Genomic DNA, 15,796 nt, shown 5'->3' with positions numbered 1-15,796 from the left:
TCTCACCCATCGGCAAATGAAAACTGCAAGTCTCTGAGTGCCATCTCTCAGCTAGCACAGTCAGCAACCCCATGTTCGCCCTAAACTCAGGCACATACAAAATATGTCGTAGGCCCATAGCCTGAACCATTTCTCTCTCCTCAACTGTCAACTCTACTTGCAAACTTTGAGTCGATGAGAATCTCTCTCGTGACTCCAGCATAGGTAGATCCTCCTGCAGTCAAGCACATCAACTGTGTCAATCATAGTAGCATTCCCTGTTCATCACAAAATGTTGTTTTTTATCCTAGTGCTTATATCTATCATATGGCGCTCTATCCTAGTGACACTCACTATTCATCACAAAGTGTTGCTATTTATCCTAGTGGTACTCCCTGTTCATCACAAAGTACTACATGTTTTTGCACTCCCTATTCATCACAAAGTGCTGCTCATATTTGCACTCACTGTTCATCACAAAGTGCTGCTCTTTTTTAGTACTCCCTATTCATCACAAAGTACTACGTTTTGCACTCCTTGTTCATCACAAAGTGTTGCTCTTTTTAGTACTAATTGTTCATCACAAAGTACTATGTTTTGGCATTCCCTGTTCATCACAAAGTGCCTCGATCTATCCTATCCTAGGGCCTCTGCTTGAGTGTATCCTCTTGAGTAGTTTCTTGATTGGCAACGTATGTTCTATCACAGAATTGTCAATCCTAGCCCTATCTACTATCCTAGTCTTCCCTAGAGGATCTACTTGAGTGTATCCTCTCAGCAACTTATCCAATTGACAACGTATGTTCATCATAGAACTGCCAATTCGACCTAGAAGACATAAATGCGCATTCATGACACAAACGCGCCTAGCCTACCCAGACACACCTGGCACCAACGCATACGCGCCTTAGCGTTTTTCCCCTCGCTTGACATTTTTTCTATAAATACCTAAAATGCATTTATTGCACTACCTAGCATGCATTTATGACCACATTTATTGTGACAAAGTACAAGGAGGTTTTGTGGTACTCACCAACTCTCCTACATCTGCTGGCCTCTGATATCGACGAACACGATCGAATCTATGCACCAATGTCATTGCTGCTGACTGCTCTTTGCTCTCTTTGCACTCTGATCTCTTAGGTGTGTGGATGACAATGAGGATGTTTTCCCTCGTAGTCTATCTTATAGACTACCCTAGCCCTAGTTTCCCGAGTCAGTCTTCTTTATCCTGTGACTCTGTCACTCTATCCGGTCAGTCCATTCTAGCCTTTCTTTCTTATCAAGAGATTGTCTGTGATCTTTCCAGATATTTTCATCCAATCTCTCGAGGGGGCATATCATTCCCATCTTGAGGCAACTTTGTATCAGTTCATCTTATCTTCTTTGAAACAACGCGACAAGCTGCATTGTCTCAAAGAGGGGCAAAATGTAGACACCTAAAAATGTCCAGTCTAATTAAATAAATATCTTTATTTATTTAATTATTTTAGCCTAATTATTCTATTAATTGAATAAATCTTTATTTATTTAATTAATTTATTTATCCTCTTCTAGCCTTATTTCTCATTTAAACAAATATTTATTTATTTAAATTACCCTTTTTCTAAATTAAATAAATATCTTATTTATTTAATTGATCCCACTTCTTCTATTAATTAAATAAATCTTTATTTATTTAATTAATTCATTAACCTTTTCTACTTATGACACATGTCATTCATTTCTTAATTCCTACACTACCTACCCTCTCATTATTTTCTTATTCTCTCTACCTACCCTTTAATCATAGCCGACCATTTATCTTTTACACCTCTCAATCTTATCCCTCCATTTCTTATAGTGTCTTCTATATAAGGAGATGTTTCCCTTCATTATCAACCCTAATCAATCTAATCAGCTAATCATTCTACCCGACTACACTACGCTTTCAAACTTTCATATGCGATCAAACCTACTTGCAACCACATTTTCGTTCTTTGTTGAGCTCTTGTGCACACATAAAATCTGAGAGCAAATATATCAAGCAAGATCAATGGAGATAGGAAGAACGGAGATCCAAACCCCATTGGACATGTGATGGTATAATCTTTGTGATTTCATTTGATTTGCGTTGTCTTAGGTAATCTTCATATGTTATGGTGGATCTTTGTTGTTGTTAGGCTGCGGTTTTGTGGTTGAATTCATTTAGTCTTTCGATATTGTTTATCCACTTTCACCATAAACAGGTTGTACCTTTCAAACCTTAATGCCATTTTTGGATGTTATGCCCTTAATGTTTTGAATGTAAAAAGACTACTCTTTAGGCTACAAAAATGACCTTTAATGATAGTTGCTACTCTTTAACAGTGAATTGATCACTGTGTCTTTGATGCTGGAGATTAGATTGAGGCAATGGCTAAATTATAGCCCTCCATGATAACTGATCCTTCATTGTTGTGACTGCTACTAAGACCTTTGACGATAATGCTTTTTCTTAATCATCTACTGTCATAATCTACTATGAGTTTCATATTTGAGACAAAAGATTATTCAGTCAACTGTGTTTACTTTTTTTAGTAGTAATTGCTATATCACATAACTTATGGCCTCATAGTAATATTGTCATAGGTTTTTCAATGTAGACTTCTCTATTAGCTTTAATAAGGCTCATACTATTACTTTTCTAGGTGATTAGATCATACATATGTAGTTTACAATTGTGACTGTAAGGAGACTATCTCTTAATTGGTCTGCATTGTTAATGGCTCTGTTATGAAGATATGACCCCCGAGTCCTATTTTCATTGCTTCATGACCCCTTATTGATGATTAGAATGTTGTGTAATTACTTTTGGACTATCTTAGGGTCATGGACCTTATGATCATGCTTCCTTAAACATAATGCATCTGCTCTGTTCATGAATTCATAGTTTATTGACAAGAAGGACTAAATATTGTCCTTTCAATTGTTGATTGTCTTGAGAACTCTTTTTCACTATCTTTGATCATTAAGATTGCTTCTTTGAATAGACTGCCTAACGTTGATCTCCCTATGTATGCTCATGATATGAGTTCTATCTCTTTTATGGTGCATGAGTTGTGTGATGGTTGTCTTTTCTCCTTTGTCTACTATAAGGCTCCTCAATGACATTTTAGGACTATTCAAAACCACCATGATTATCTTCATTTATCATTGAGAAAGGGTTTCACTTTGATTATTCTATGATTGTGTCTTTTCTCACCATGTTTCTCTTAATGCTCATATTTATACTATGATTGTTCTAATGCTCAAAAACTGTTGAGGGATAACCTTTTAGGACTACTCTAACTATCATTTGATAGTGATTTCTCTATCACTGTATCCTTACTTTTTTGGCTCTGCTCTTTAAGATTTTGAAGGCTGCCCTATGACTGCAAACAAAAGCATGATTGTCCTTACACTTATATTATCAATGATGGGCAATAGGATTGTCATGAAGAGTTGTCTAATAAGGTCGTTTATTGAATCAACTTGACTACATCTCCCTTTGACTAAGATTTATTGTTGATTGTGATTATGGCCTGCTCTTACCTCTGTCCTTCTAGGGCAACGATCTCATGATTTTCTCTTGACAATTATTACCACTGTATTTATTTTAAGGTCCGCAATTCTAATCCTTAACATCTCTGTGTGCTTGCTTTGAGACAATCTTTTAGTCCTTTGTCAAGACCCCGCCCACTGCTCTTCTCTGCCAAATGGATTGGACTATGCACTATCCATTGATGCATTATGTTATCTCTTTGGAAAATGACTACTTCTTTGACACCATCTTAACAATCAAAAGTGATTATCATTGTTTTATTTGTGACTACATTCCATTTAATCACTGTTATCTTGAATGTCAAGGACAATGATCTCCTCTTATACTCTTTCATTCATAACATGATTGCAACTTGTCCTAGAAAACCTATGTGTCATTGTTCTTTAGCTCTAACTGTAATATCTTTCCATGGCTGTGTGGTTCTTAGTGTTTGATCGGCTCACTCTTTTCTACGATATTTGCCTTTTTCTAAAAAAGATACAAAAACCTTCTAAAAGAAGCCTTCACCATTAATTGCAATCATGACACTGTTTGAAAGAATGACTATCCTATACCAAATTATTATATATCTTAGACCCATACTCCTCTAAAACAATGCCATAATCCTTTTGTTTATACTGTTCCATTAACTTTTGCTGCCATAATGGACTAACAAAACATGTCCTAAGGCTTAGGGCTACTTTACTATAAAAAATACTATCAAAGCCTTTATACTCCTTTGTTAATTGTAATTAGTTTGTTATTGATGCCCGAGGCTCCCCTTTTGCTATCTATATGCTGTTCTAGGATGCTTTTCACAAAAAGCCCTAAATTTTTTTGAAGAGAGATCTAACAAAGAGGAATCCATTTCTAAAAAAAAATCACATTCTTCTCAAAACTTTACATTTTAAAATGCATTAGTATACATGAAGGAGCTCCTTGAATCAAACAAGCATAAGATAAGGGACTTACCTATGATATACATGAAGTTTCTCTAAAAGAAACTCTTGATACTCTTAAAGAAAACGTGAGTCTCTTCAATCTTCTGCAGTTACAATCTCTTTAACACCCCTTTTTGCTAAAGTGTGACTGTTGTAACTGATCTTTTGCTTTATGAAACTCCTCATAATCATGTAATACAAACATGGGTGGGCTTGCATGTGGATTTCTATCTGAAACAACTCTTTGAAGTATCAAACCAGGGGAAAACTCGTCGCAAAGAGTGAGAGAAAACCCTACATGTAATGTGAAGTTACAACCTCTCCCTCTTTTCTTTGATTTTAAAAAATTATTTCCCTCCTAGCATTAAAACAAGCTCCTCTTTTTGACTTTATTGAATTTAAAGGAAGGCTTTAAAATAAAAATGCTTGACTTGATTTTGACCCCTCCAAAATAGGGAAAAGAGGAAATTATTTACCTTTTAAAACTATTTCCCTCGTTTTAGGACTAAAATCTTTCAAAACTTTGTCATAAGACCTAGCAAGATGTAATTAAACCATTTTTAATTTTTTTTAACCTACAAGTAGAAAAAATAGGCAACGTGTATATAATAGTATAATTATGTTATAATATAAGTTATTTTTCATGTAAAAACTTGTTAGTTTATTATGAGTAAAAATTGTGTAAAAGTGTTCAATTATTAGTTCTTCTTACTTGAATATAAAGATAAGATATAACAATAAACTTTATATTTTCAAACTGCGAAATGGCTCGCAATATGCAAAAAAATGCAGCCAAAAGCTCTAGGGTTTTTACTTTGGTTCAGTCGCGGGATCATGCTCAAATGGGAAAAAGGCTTACTGCAAATTGATTTGCAGTCCTGGGTCGTCATCCTCCCTTAGCCTTTGAGGCTTCCACTCCAAAGTAAAATAACATGTGTTTCCTTTCTGCGAGAAATTCCCATGGGAGGGAATGGCGACCTCAAGACTTGCTCCCTAATTCTAGATTGGAAGGGCAAATTACCAACAAATGGCAGAAAATTAGAGGCAAGAGATCTCGAAGGCCTATAAATGCGCAATCCAGGATTGAGCAAGTTGGCAAAGCAGGAAATAGTATCAAACTAAACCATGGGGACCGAGTATAGATTGCTCCAATTACCTCCATAACCCCTGGTTACGTCTCAGGAGCCAACTTGATTCCTCTGGGTATGAAGAGAAACCCTGGGAAGGCCTCTAACCTCCCGCCCTTGATTGCCCAACCAAGGCAGGAATCAAAATTAGGGTTTGGTCCTAATCCCTCCATCTCTCATAAATCTATGCCCTACCAACTTCGAGCTGATCCTCTTAGGGGTAAGGTAAATCCTGAATTCTCGAAGAAACATAAGGATCTCAAGCCCAAATATTTATGTACCATCAGGCAAATCAACTTAATAGGGAATCTGGACCTAAAGCACGCATTTGGAAGAATATCTCTCAGGGTAATCCTAGGCTGATGAGCATTGATGACCCTAATTTGGAGTTTAGAGAATATATTTTCGCCAAAATATTAAGGGTTCATTGCACAGAATTTGGTATTTTTGCCAAGTGGTGCAGGAACGAGCAAACTATTGAAAAAATTGCTAGCTAGTGAGAGACAGAATAAGCGGGCCAGGTGAGTATTATTTCTCTCAACAATAATTTTCTGTTCATCGACTACAAACATGAAGCATTAAAAAATGAATTATTATTTGGGGATCTTGTGTTTTATAAAGGCTTCAATTTCATTTTCATTGACTGGCATCCAAATTTTAATCACAACTCTTATAAATTTAACAAGATGTCGAAGTGGATTATTTTTAGAAATCTTCTTGTTGAACTTATGCACTCTCAGATCCTTTTTAAACTAGGAGACAAATTAGGAGGTTTTGTATGTTTGGAAGAGACTTTGTCTTGCATTGTTTATCTTAAAATGTTAGTAAACTTGGATACCAATTTAACTAAACTTAGTAACATAGATTTCATTACAGCTAATGTTAAATACTTCATCAAACCTGAATTTTATATGGGATCAATATCTGATAACATTGCCTTCAGGCTCAGGAATCCCCCTGTTAAGAAGAACCCCCCACATGCTCCTACCTTTAGGAGTAATGATATTGATATATGCTTCAATAAAGACAGGGGTAGATTCATTGTTAGTGTTGCACATTCTGGACAGGTAAACATTGACAAACAACCTAGTTCTCCTACCGAGATTAAAAAAGGGGAGATTATAGAAAATAAATTGTATGGTAATCCTTTTGAGTCAGTGATCCCTGAGGTAGGCAAAAAGGCAGAGGAAAATGCGGTGGTGGTATCCACTAAAGTAATTATGAACTTCCCTTGTGCCTCTTAGGAAAATGTCATTCCTAACAACCTTAGTCAAAACCAATCCCTTGAGATGACTTCTCCCTTGTTTTTGAGTACCTAGAAGGAAAGATCTCGAAGCCCTCCTCAGGGTTCTGATCTTGATCACAATGCACTTGCACCCATTTAGACAGTATTAGGGAATGACATGACTCAACGAGTGGGTGGGATCAGAGATGACAATCTGAATGGTCCTGCTGAAGGGATAAAGAGTAAGAGGGAGGATGAGGTAATTTTGAAGAAATGACTCCAAGACCTCTCCCCTTAAAAGCCTTGGAGGAAGTTAGGCAAGGCAATGTAGTTAGATTAGAATTTACTGCAGGACATTTGGCAAAGGATTGCCCTGGGTAACATGATAGCAAAGATAAGGTGCCTTCACCTCAGAAGGTTAAGGCAATTGAGAATAAGACTGAGGAATCAATTAACCAAGTTTGAAATGAAGTCATAAGCAATCTCATGGATAGGTTTGTAGAGGAAATTGCTGAAGAAGATGAATTAGCCTTGCAGAAACAAATTTGCAAAAAATTATGGATTTAGGGAATGAGGATGAGGATTTGATGGAGGAAGTTGAGCTATTGGCAGAATTGAGCAGAAAGATACTAAGGATAGGGAGGAATTCCTTGGGATCGCTCAAAACGAAATCGGAAAGGAGACCCCAGACTGTGCTAAGCAGAGAAAAAGAAGAGGCAAAAAATATTTGTCAGAACTAAGAAATATGGATGGGTCTGTAGAGGGCCAGGTCAAATTAACCTCTATGTTTGATGCAGGGAAGGGGAAGTAGCTTCCCAAGGAGCCATGAGACTCCTTTCATGGAATTTTAAGCAACAGATCATAAAACGTTGCATTTCAGCAACTAACTCTGAAATAATAATGATTTAGGAAACTAAACTAAATGCAGAAGAATCTGGGATTTTCAGGAAAAAAAATAGGCATTAAAGAGATGATTGGTCACTCAGCTAATGGGGCCTCTAGGGGTTCAGCATTAATTTGGGATCCAAGATTGGTTTCCTTTGAAATAGAAAGGAGTCGGGCAAACTAGCTGAGCGGATAAGTAAAAGGCATTAAAAACAACCTGTGTTTCCTTCTTGTTGGTGTAAATAATTATTCATCATGGATATTATTACACTTTACTTAAGTTAACTTAGGATAATGCATCTCATCGTAAGTTTGGATATGAGACACTTAGGGAAGTGTGCACATAGGGATGTAGCTTGTAGGAGAAATTCCACCTTTTGTGGTCTTATCTTGCTATTACACTCCACATTCGGTGGGTCATCCACCTCTTGTGGAATATTATATTATTTCTCCTACCTACCCCTAATTTTTCTTACCTACCCTTGTTTCTCATTGAGCCGCATGTCATGATTGTGTGCTCACATATCCATATGGCCTTGCCTATATAAGCAGGCCCATATTCATTATATTGGTTAATCCAGTTGATCATTTGCATATTGATGCGAATACAGTTTTGTTCTTGTCATACTATTGTCTCTCTTTTGTGCTTTTCATTGTGCCCTTGATCTTGGCAAAATCTCACATGGTATCGAAGCTATTGGGGCTTCATTGATTGGTTTTGGGAGACACCTTGGAAGGCTTCTATTTTTGGATCTGAGGTACTATGCATTTTGGAGGCATCCTAGAGCATTTTCGACCTCACCATTGCATCTGGGAGGCCGTTTCCATAAAAATCGAGTATAAACTTGACCTATTTTGGCGAAAGTTGAATTTTGGGTATGGAGAAATATTTTGCCCAAATTGGGCGGTACGGTACGAAATTTTCGGATTTTTAAAAAAAATATACTTTTTTCTAAAAAAACAAAAGAATTTCATTCCCAAAAAGGCAATTTTTTTTTTGAAAAAATAAAATAAAATAAGGGAAGGCAATTTTTTTGGGGGGTCCGAAGACCCCCCTGTGAACCATACTTTGGCAGGTTGTAGGTACTTTGGCAGGTTGCAGGTACTTCAGTCCTCGCGCAGACCTCGACCACCGCAACACCGACACCAGCAGCCCCGGCCACCGACAGCCTCCGCCGTAGACACCTCTGCTCTTCGGCCTCGCCACCGGCCCCTCCCGCCGGCAGCCTCTCGCCATTGGGCCCTCCCGCCACCGGTCAGCCTAAACCGGCGTAAAAATTCTGCTACGTGGTAGGAGGCCACTGGCCCATGGCAAACCTTTTGCGCCCAGTCAGACGCCACGTCACCACCCAGTCAGCCTTGTCCAGGGGGTGCGACAAATTTAACATAGTTTTTGGCTGACGTCAGCCTGCGTCAACATCTTTTTGAAAATTTTAGACCCCTCTCCGTTGAGCAATTTGGTTTTTTGGGTCAACTTTGGAGGCTCGTAACTTGCTCAATTTTGCTCCTTTTTGGGTGCAATTTTTTTTTTATTTGGGCTAATTTTTCGTGCTCTTCACAATGGTGTGGTTATTTTCTGATTTTGGTGCATAGGTTTTCCAAAATTTTCAGTTTCTCTCAATTGTACCTGTCCAATCCTCGATTTTGCAGCTTCAAAGGCTTCGTTTGAGCTCATACAACCTCCTTTTTAGGTGCTATTTTTTTGTCTAATTTCATAATCTATGATCAGTCTTTAGAGATTTTGAGTGGATATTGTACTTTTAGATAATAGTCTTCTTTGGCCTACTTGGTACTTGTAATTTGCTTGGATCTTAGTTTAGATCTCTTGCATTGTCAGTTTGAGTCTTCTTTGGCCTTATTGAGGTAGTTGTAAAGTTGAAATCAAAAGTCCACTTTGCCATTTTTTGCAAGTGGCCCATTGTACACGCGCTAAGTATAAAGTGCCAAATCATCATTTTTGGGGGGTTTCTTTGATTGAGTGAATTTGGGAGGGGGGGTGTCTTGTGTGATTGTGCCTCTCTTTCCTTGTGCTCTTTCATTTTTTTTGCTATGAGTCCTCATAAATTTCCACGTTTAACTCCACATAATTATGCATCTTGGAAAATTAAAACATGGAGCAAATTAATGAAAAAATGACTCATGCATTACATAGATGGAACAATAGCAATACCACCTAATCCTAAGTTTGATCCTAATGCTCAATTAGAATGGCTCACTAATAATTGCATGGCTCTTGGAACTTTGCGTAAGTATGTATCAGATGACCTCATTTTTCACATTGAGAAGTGTACTACAATCAAAGAGGCTTGGGAAATGTTTTAGAAATTGTATGATCAAGTTGATGAAATCGGAGGTTACAAGATTGAAAATGAGCTCACCAACTTGGATCCCAAGAGTTTTGATACAATCCAAGATTATGTCACCAAAGCAAATGAGCTAAGAGCTAAGCTTAAGGATTGTGGAATTGACAAAAAGGATGCTCAGTTGATATTCAACTTGTTGGACAAGCTTGCACCTGAATATGCAGCATTTGTTTCTAGCTTCCAAACTCATCATTTGACAGTGAGGAGTTCCTACACTATGCCTTCATTTGATGCTTTCACAAAATGTTGATATTGAAACAATCTAAGTTGTTGAACATGGGGCTTCTCAAGTCTTCAAAGTCCAAGGCTTTGGTGGCTAATCAAGGGAGTCAAGGCAAAGATTCCAACAAGAAGAAGAAGCAATCTAATTCAAAGCCACAATAGGAAAAGGGACAATCATCCTCTCCATCACAAGGTAATTTTTCATCCTCTTCCAAGAAGGGGACTTCACCTAAGAAGGATAAACCAACTTGTGCTTATTGCAAGAAGTACGGTCATGATGAGCATCGATGCCACACCAAGAAAGTTGACGAGTTGACAAATCTTCTTAAGAAAAACAACATCAACTTGCCATCAGCCTACAACAAGAAGGATTCATCTCCTTCCTCTTCCTCACAGTCTAAAGGAAAAGGGCAAGCATTTGTGGCTATAACAAGTTCTTCACAGTAGTGGATACTTGACTTGGGTGCCTCTTATCACATGGGTTCTACAAAGGAGAAGTTTTCTTCATCGGAGCCATCAAAGGTGCCTCACATTTACATAGGTGATGATACACAAGTTGAGGTTGAAGGGAAAGGTTCAGTTGACATGGATGATGGAACATTTGAGAATGTTGTCCATGTTCCTAACTTGTCTACCAATCTTTTCTCTATCTACCAAATCACTCACTATGGGAATGGGAAAAAGGTTGAGTTTACACCTAATTCAGTTGTGGTAAAGGAACTTGATAATGATGCCTTGGTAGCAGTGGGACAAGTCAATGACAACTCAAGGCTTTATTCATTCTCCCACTTCGTGCCAAGTTCTCCTTCTAGGCCTTGCTTACTCATTCTCCTTCTAGGGCCTTGTTGGTGTAAATAATTATTCATCATGGATATTATTACACTTAAGTTAGGATAATGCATCTCATCGTAAGTTTGGATATGAGACACTTAGGGAAGTGTGCACATAGGGATGTATCTTGTAAGAGAAATTCCACCTTTTGTGGTCTTATCTTGTTGTTGCACTCCATTCGGTGGGTCATCCACCTCTTGTGGAATATTATATTATTTCTCCTACCTAGCCCTAATTTTTCTTACCTACCCTTGTTTCTCATTGAGCCACATGTCATGATTGTGTGCTCACATATCCATATGGCCTTGCCTATATAAGCATGCCCATATTAATTGTATTGGTTAATCCAGTTGATCATTTGCATATTGATGAGAATACAAATTTGTTTTTGTCATACTATTGTCTCTCTTTTGTGCTTTTCATTGTGCCCTTGATCTTGACAAAATCTCACACTTCTAAAAAATGTTTATGGTTCAACACAAAATAGGGACAAAAGAAGGATTTGGAATGAGATAGAATTATACTTGTGGGCAATCCCTAACCAGATTTGCATCATAGGAGGTGACTTTAATGCCATATTGGATCATAATGAGAAAAGGGGAGGGAGGAGAACAATCTCACAATTTGAAAGGGATTTTTGTGATTGGGTCCACAAGGCCAACCTCATGGAGATCAAAACTACCGAGGACTCTTATAGGTGGAATAACAGGAGGATAGGTTTTAGCCACATAGCTGAAAAATTAGATAGGTTTTTCCTTAGAGGTAGTTTGATTGACTTCCCTAACTCCTTATTTGTAGATATCCTTCCTATTTTATGATCAGATCATTACCCAATTCAACTATCTATTACTGAGGAATTTAGACCCAAGAGGTGCCCTTTTAAGTTTGAACAAATGTGGCTAAAAGATGATAATGTAGTGAGGCTAATTGATCAACGGTGGAAAGGAACAAAAGTCTCTGGATCTAAGCTATTTGGAGTCGTTAGTAAATTGAAAGTGGTAAAGAACAATCTGCTTAGGTGGAATAAAACTCACTTTGGCAACATTTTTGAGGTGAAGGTTAAATTAAAAGAAGAAACGAGTATGGTTAACAAGATGGTAATTGAAAAGGGTTCATGGATGAGGCTCTTTACCTGAAACAAAAACAATTATTAGTGGATTATGAGGATATTCTAGCTAAAGAAGGAGTTTTCTAGCGCCAAAAGTCCAAAGAGATGTGGTTGAGTGATGGAGATAAGAATATGAAATTCTTCCACAACAGTACTAGATAGAGGAGAATAGTAAATAGAATAACCAAAATCAGAACTAGTGAAGGATCAATTACTGAAGATCATAAACAAATTGCAACTGAGGCAGTGAAGTATTATGAGGGAATCTTTAATAATTGGGTAGGTTCCAACTTAGGTTCTAGGGATGAAATCCTTGTAAAGATCCCTAAAATCATCACAAATGAGCAAAATAAGAGTCTAGGAGCTAGATTGTCAAAAGCGAAGGTGGAAACAACATTAATGCAGATGAATCCAGACACAACATCGGGGCCTAATGGGTTCCCAGTAGCCTTCTTTCAGAAGTGTTAGCATTTTATTAGGGATGAAATCATAGAAGAATTGGAGGGGGTGAGAAATTTAGGTAATATGCTTGAAGAAATCAACAACACATTCATCACCCTTATACCTAAGAAAGATAAGGTGGACAACTTTGGAGATTTTAGACCAATAGCAATGTGTAATACTATTTACAAACTATTCACCAAAACTATTGCAAATAGATTGAAAAATTGTTCCCCCTCTTAATTAGTGAAGATCAAATAGGTTTTGTCTTGGGCAGGTCTATATATGATGGTGTCATCATTGCCCCATCCATTCTATCTAGCAGAATAGCGAACCTAACATGCTAATTAAGTTAGATATTAAAAAGGCTTATGATAAGGTGGAGTGGCACTTCCTTTGTAAATGCTTGGAAGCCTTTGGCTTTGCCAAACCATGGATCAACCTTATCTATGAATGCATCTCTTCCCCCAAAATCTCTATCCTTGTAAATGGAACCCCAAAGGGTTTTTTAAGTATCTCCAGAGGATTGAGACAGGGAGACCCCATACCCCCCTTCCTTTTTGTCATCATGGTAGAATCTCTGGGAATATCCATCACCAAGGCCATGGAAAGGGGCACCCTTAAAGGTATTAAAATAACTGGTGGATTGGATCCTATCACACATCATCAGTTTGTAGATGATACTATGCTATATGGCCAAGGTAATAGGTATGAGGCGCGATCCTTTAAATAATTACTTAACTCCTATTATGAAGCCACATGACAGGAAATTAGCAAGGGGAAGTCGGAAATCTTCTTCTTTAATACTAACAAAGACACAGAAAAGGCAATATGTAATATTTTGAAATTCAAAGTGGGGGGGGCTTCCATGTAAATACCTTGGATTACCCTTAGATAAAGGTTGTAGATCTTCAAAACTTTGGGATCACATGGTGACCAAAATAAAGAACAAAACAAAAACTTGTAAGGGTAAATGACTCTCCTTTGCAGGAAGGGAAACAATGATAAAATCACTTTTTTTTGCTATGCCAATTTACCAACTTTCATGTATTGATCTCTCGACAGCTAAAAGAGAAGAGGTGAACAAATACCTTAGGAATTTCTTTTGGTAAGGAACACGAAAAAACAAGAAATTGGCTCTATTGGCTTGGGATAAAGTTTGTTGGCCTAAGATGGATGGGTGGGCTGAAATTAAAAATATTAGAGAACAAAGTAAGGCCTTAGAAGAAAAGTTAATCTGGATAATGTTCAAATTCCCTCACCTAAAATGGGCCAAAATCCTCTACCATAAATATTTAAATAGCAACAACTGTATGAGTATTCTTAGGACTGTTAATCCTCCTAGAGGATCACGCATTTAGAACTTCATGTTAGATTGCAGAAGTATTATTACAGAGAAGCTATCATGGAATCTTGGGAGGGGAGATCAGGCCTTGTTTTGGTCAGATTCTTGGGGGGGATATCATGCAATTGACAATGTTGCCAACCTTAAAGATTCTAAGACCCTCTTGGAAGAAAGGTGGGGAAAATATGTTTATAATTACATTGAAGTTGAGAGGGGTGACTGTGCTAAAGGATGGAATTGGAAGTCCTTTGACAACATCAATATCCCAGTCAAAGAAAGGGAGGAGCCGATCAGAATCCTAGGGTATAGAGTTATTACTTTCCAGTCTGGACAAGATAGGCATGTTTGGCATGGCTCAAAAACAGGGGTCTATAGCACTAAGGAGGGTTATAGTCTCCTAATGGGAAAACAACTAAGACCAAAAAGTAACATTCCATTGAGGCTGTGTTGGGATAAAAACTGCTTACCTAAGGTTGGACTGTTTTCATGATTAGCACTGCAGAACAAGATCCTCATTGCTGATAGATTTAGAAAAATGGGATATGATGGCCCAAGTAGGTGTCCTCTTTGTGAAAAAGGATGAAGAGAAGGTGGATCGCACGTTATTATCCTGTAATTTCTCTCATCAGTGTTGGGATTGGCTACATAATAAACTTGTATGGATCTCAACAATACCAATTTCTATTCTGAGCATGTTTCAAGCTTGGCCTATCAGAAACATGAGTTGCTTGTACGAAGGTCTTTGGATTGTTGCTCCATCTATTGTCACGTGGGAATTATGGAAGGAAAGAAACAAATGAATCTCTAAAGAGAAAAGGTTGGGTTGGGAACAACTTAGCAACAAGATGGAAGATACCATTATTGAGATTATACATAATAGAATCATGAAGAGTCGGGATGGGGAGGCAATTATGACCTTTTGGGATGAAAAGATGAGGGGAAGGTGGATTGGGTTGAAGATTCTTCCTTTTATTGGGCCAAGGGCTAAGGAAGGAAAGCGCAAATGAGAAGAGTGTGTGTGGTAGCCACCCAGGAGTGGATGGTTCAAGTTCAACTTTTACGGAGCCTCCAGAGGCAACCCTAGTCAAGCAGGAATTGGCTGTTATCTTCACAACTCTGAAGGGATAGAGGTGGCAAGGCTAGAAAAACCAATAGGTATAGAAACTAACAACATGGTAGAACTCATGACTCTTGTGGAAGGACTAGTAATGTGCATAGAGAAAGGGTGGTAAAACTAGCTATCGAGGGGGATTCGACCATTATGATCAATGCTCTGAGGAAAGGGTCCATGCCAAACTGGAGGTTGGATGAAATACAAAGGAGGGCATCGAACTTATGCCAGTCCTTTAAGAAGATTACATTCAATCACATCTTTAGAGAGGGCAATTCTAGAGCTAACAAATTAGAAAACATGGGAGCAGATGGAATATCTATAGTTTAAATAGAGGCTCTATTGGAGTGTCATCTCACAGGAATGCTATGGAACACTAACAACATTTTTTGGTCTCTAGGTTTGGATCGTCATAGTCACCCAGGGTTGGTAGACCTCTAGGAGTATAGTTGTCTGATCTAACTCCTCAATTTTAGGGACATATAGTGTTTTTAAGATACATTCACACAATGGTTCAATGTATATAAATATTTGGTGAGGGATATAGTCTCATATATATATATATATATATATTCATTCAGACTTTATTATATCTTAGTTAGGACGTTAACTAGCCTAGGTTGCCATCGCCGATTTTTGGGGGCATGCATTTTTATTGTCTCTCCCGTCTGGGCATT

The sequence above is a fragment of the Cryptomeria japonica genome, chromosome 11 (genome assembly GCF_030272615.1).
Source record: "Cryptomeria japonica chromosome 11, Sugi_1.0, whole genome shotgun sequence".
NCBI classification, from domain to species: domain Eukaryota; kingdom Viridiplantae; phylum Streptophyta; class Pinopsida; order Cupressales; family Cupressaceae; genus Cryptomeria; species Cryptomeria japonica.
This window is presented reverse-complemented; position numbering follows the sequence as displayed.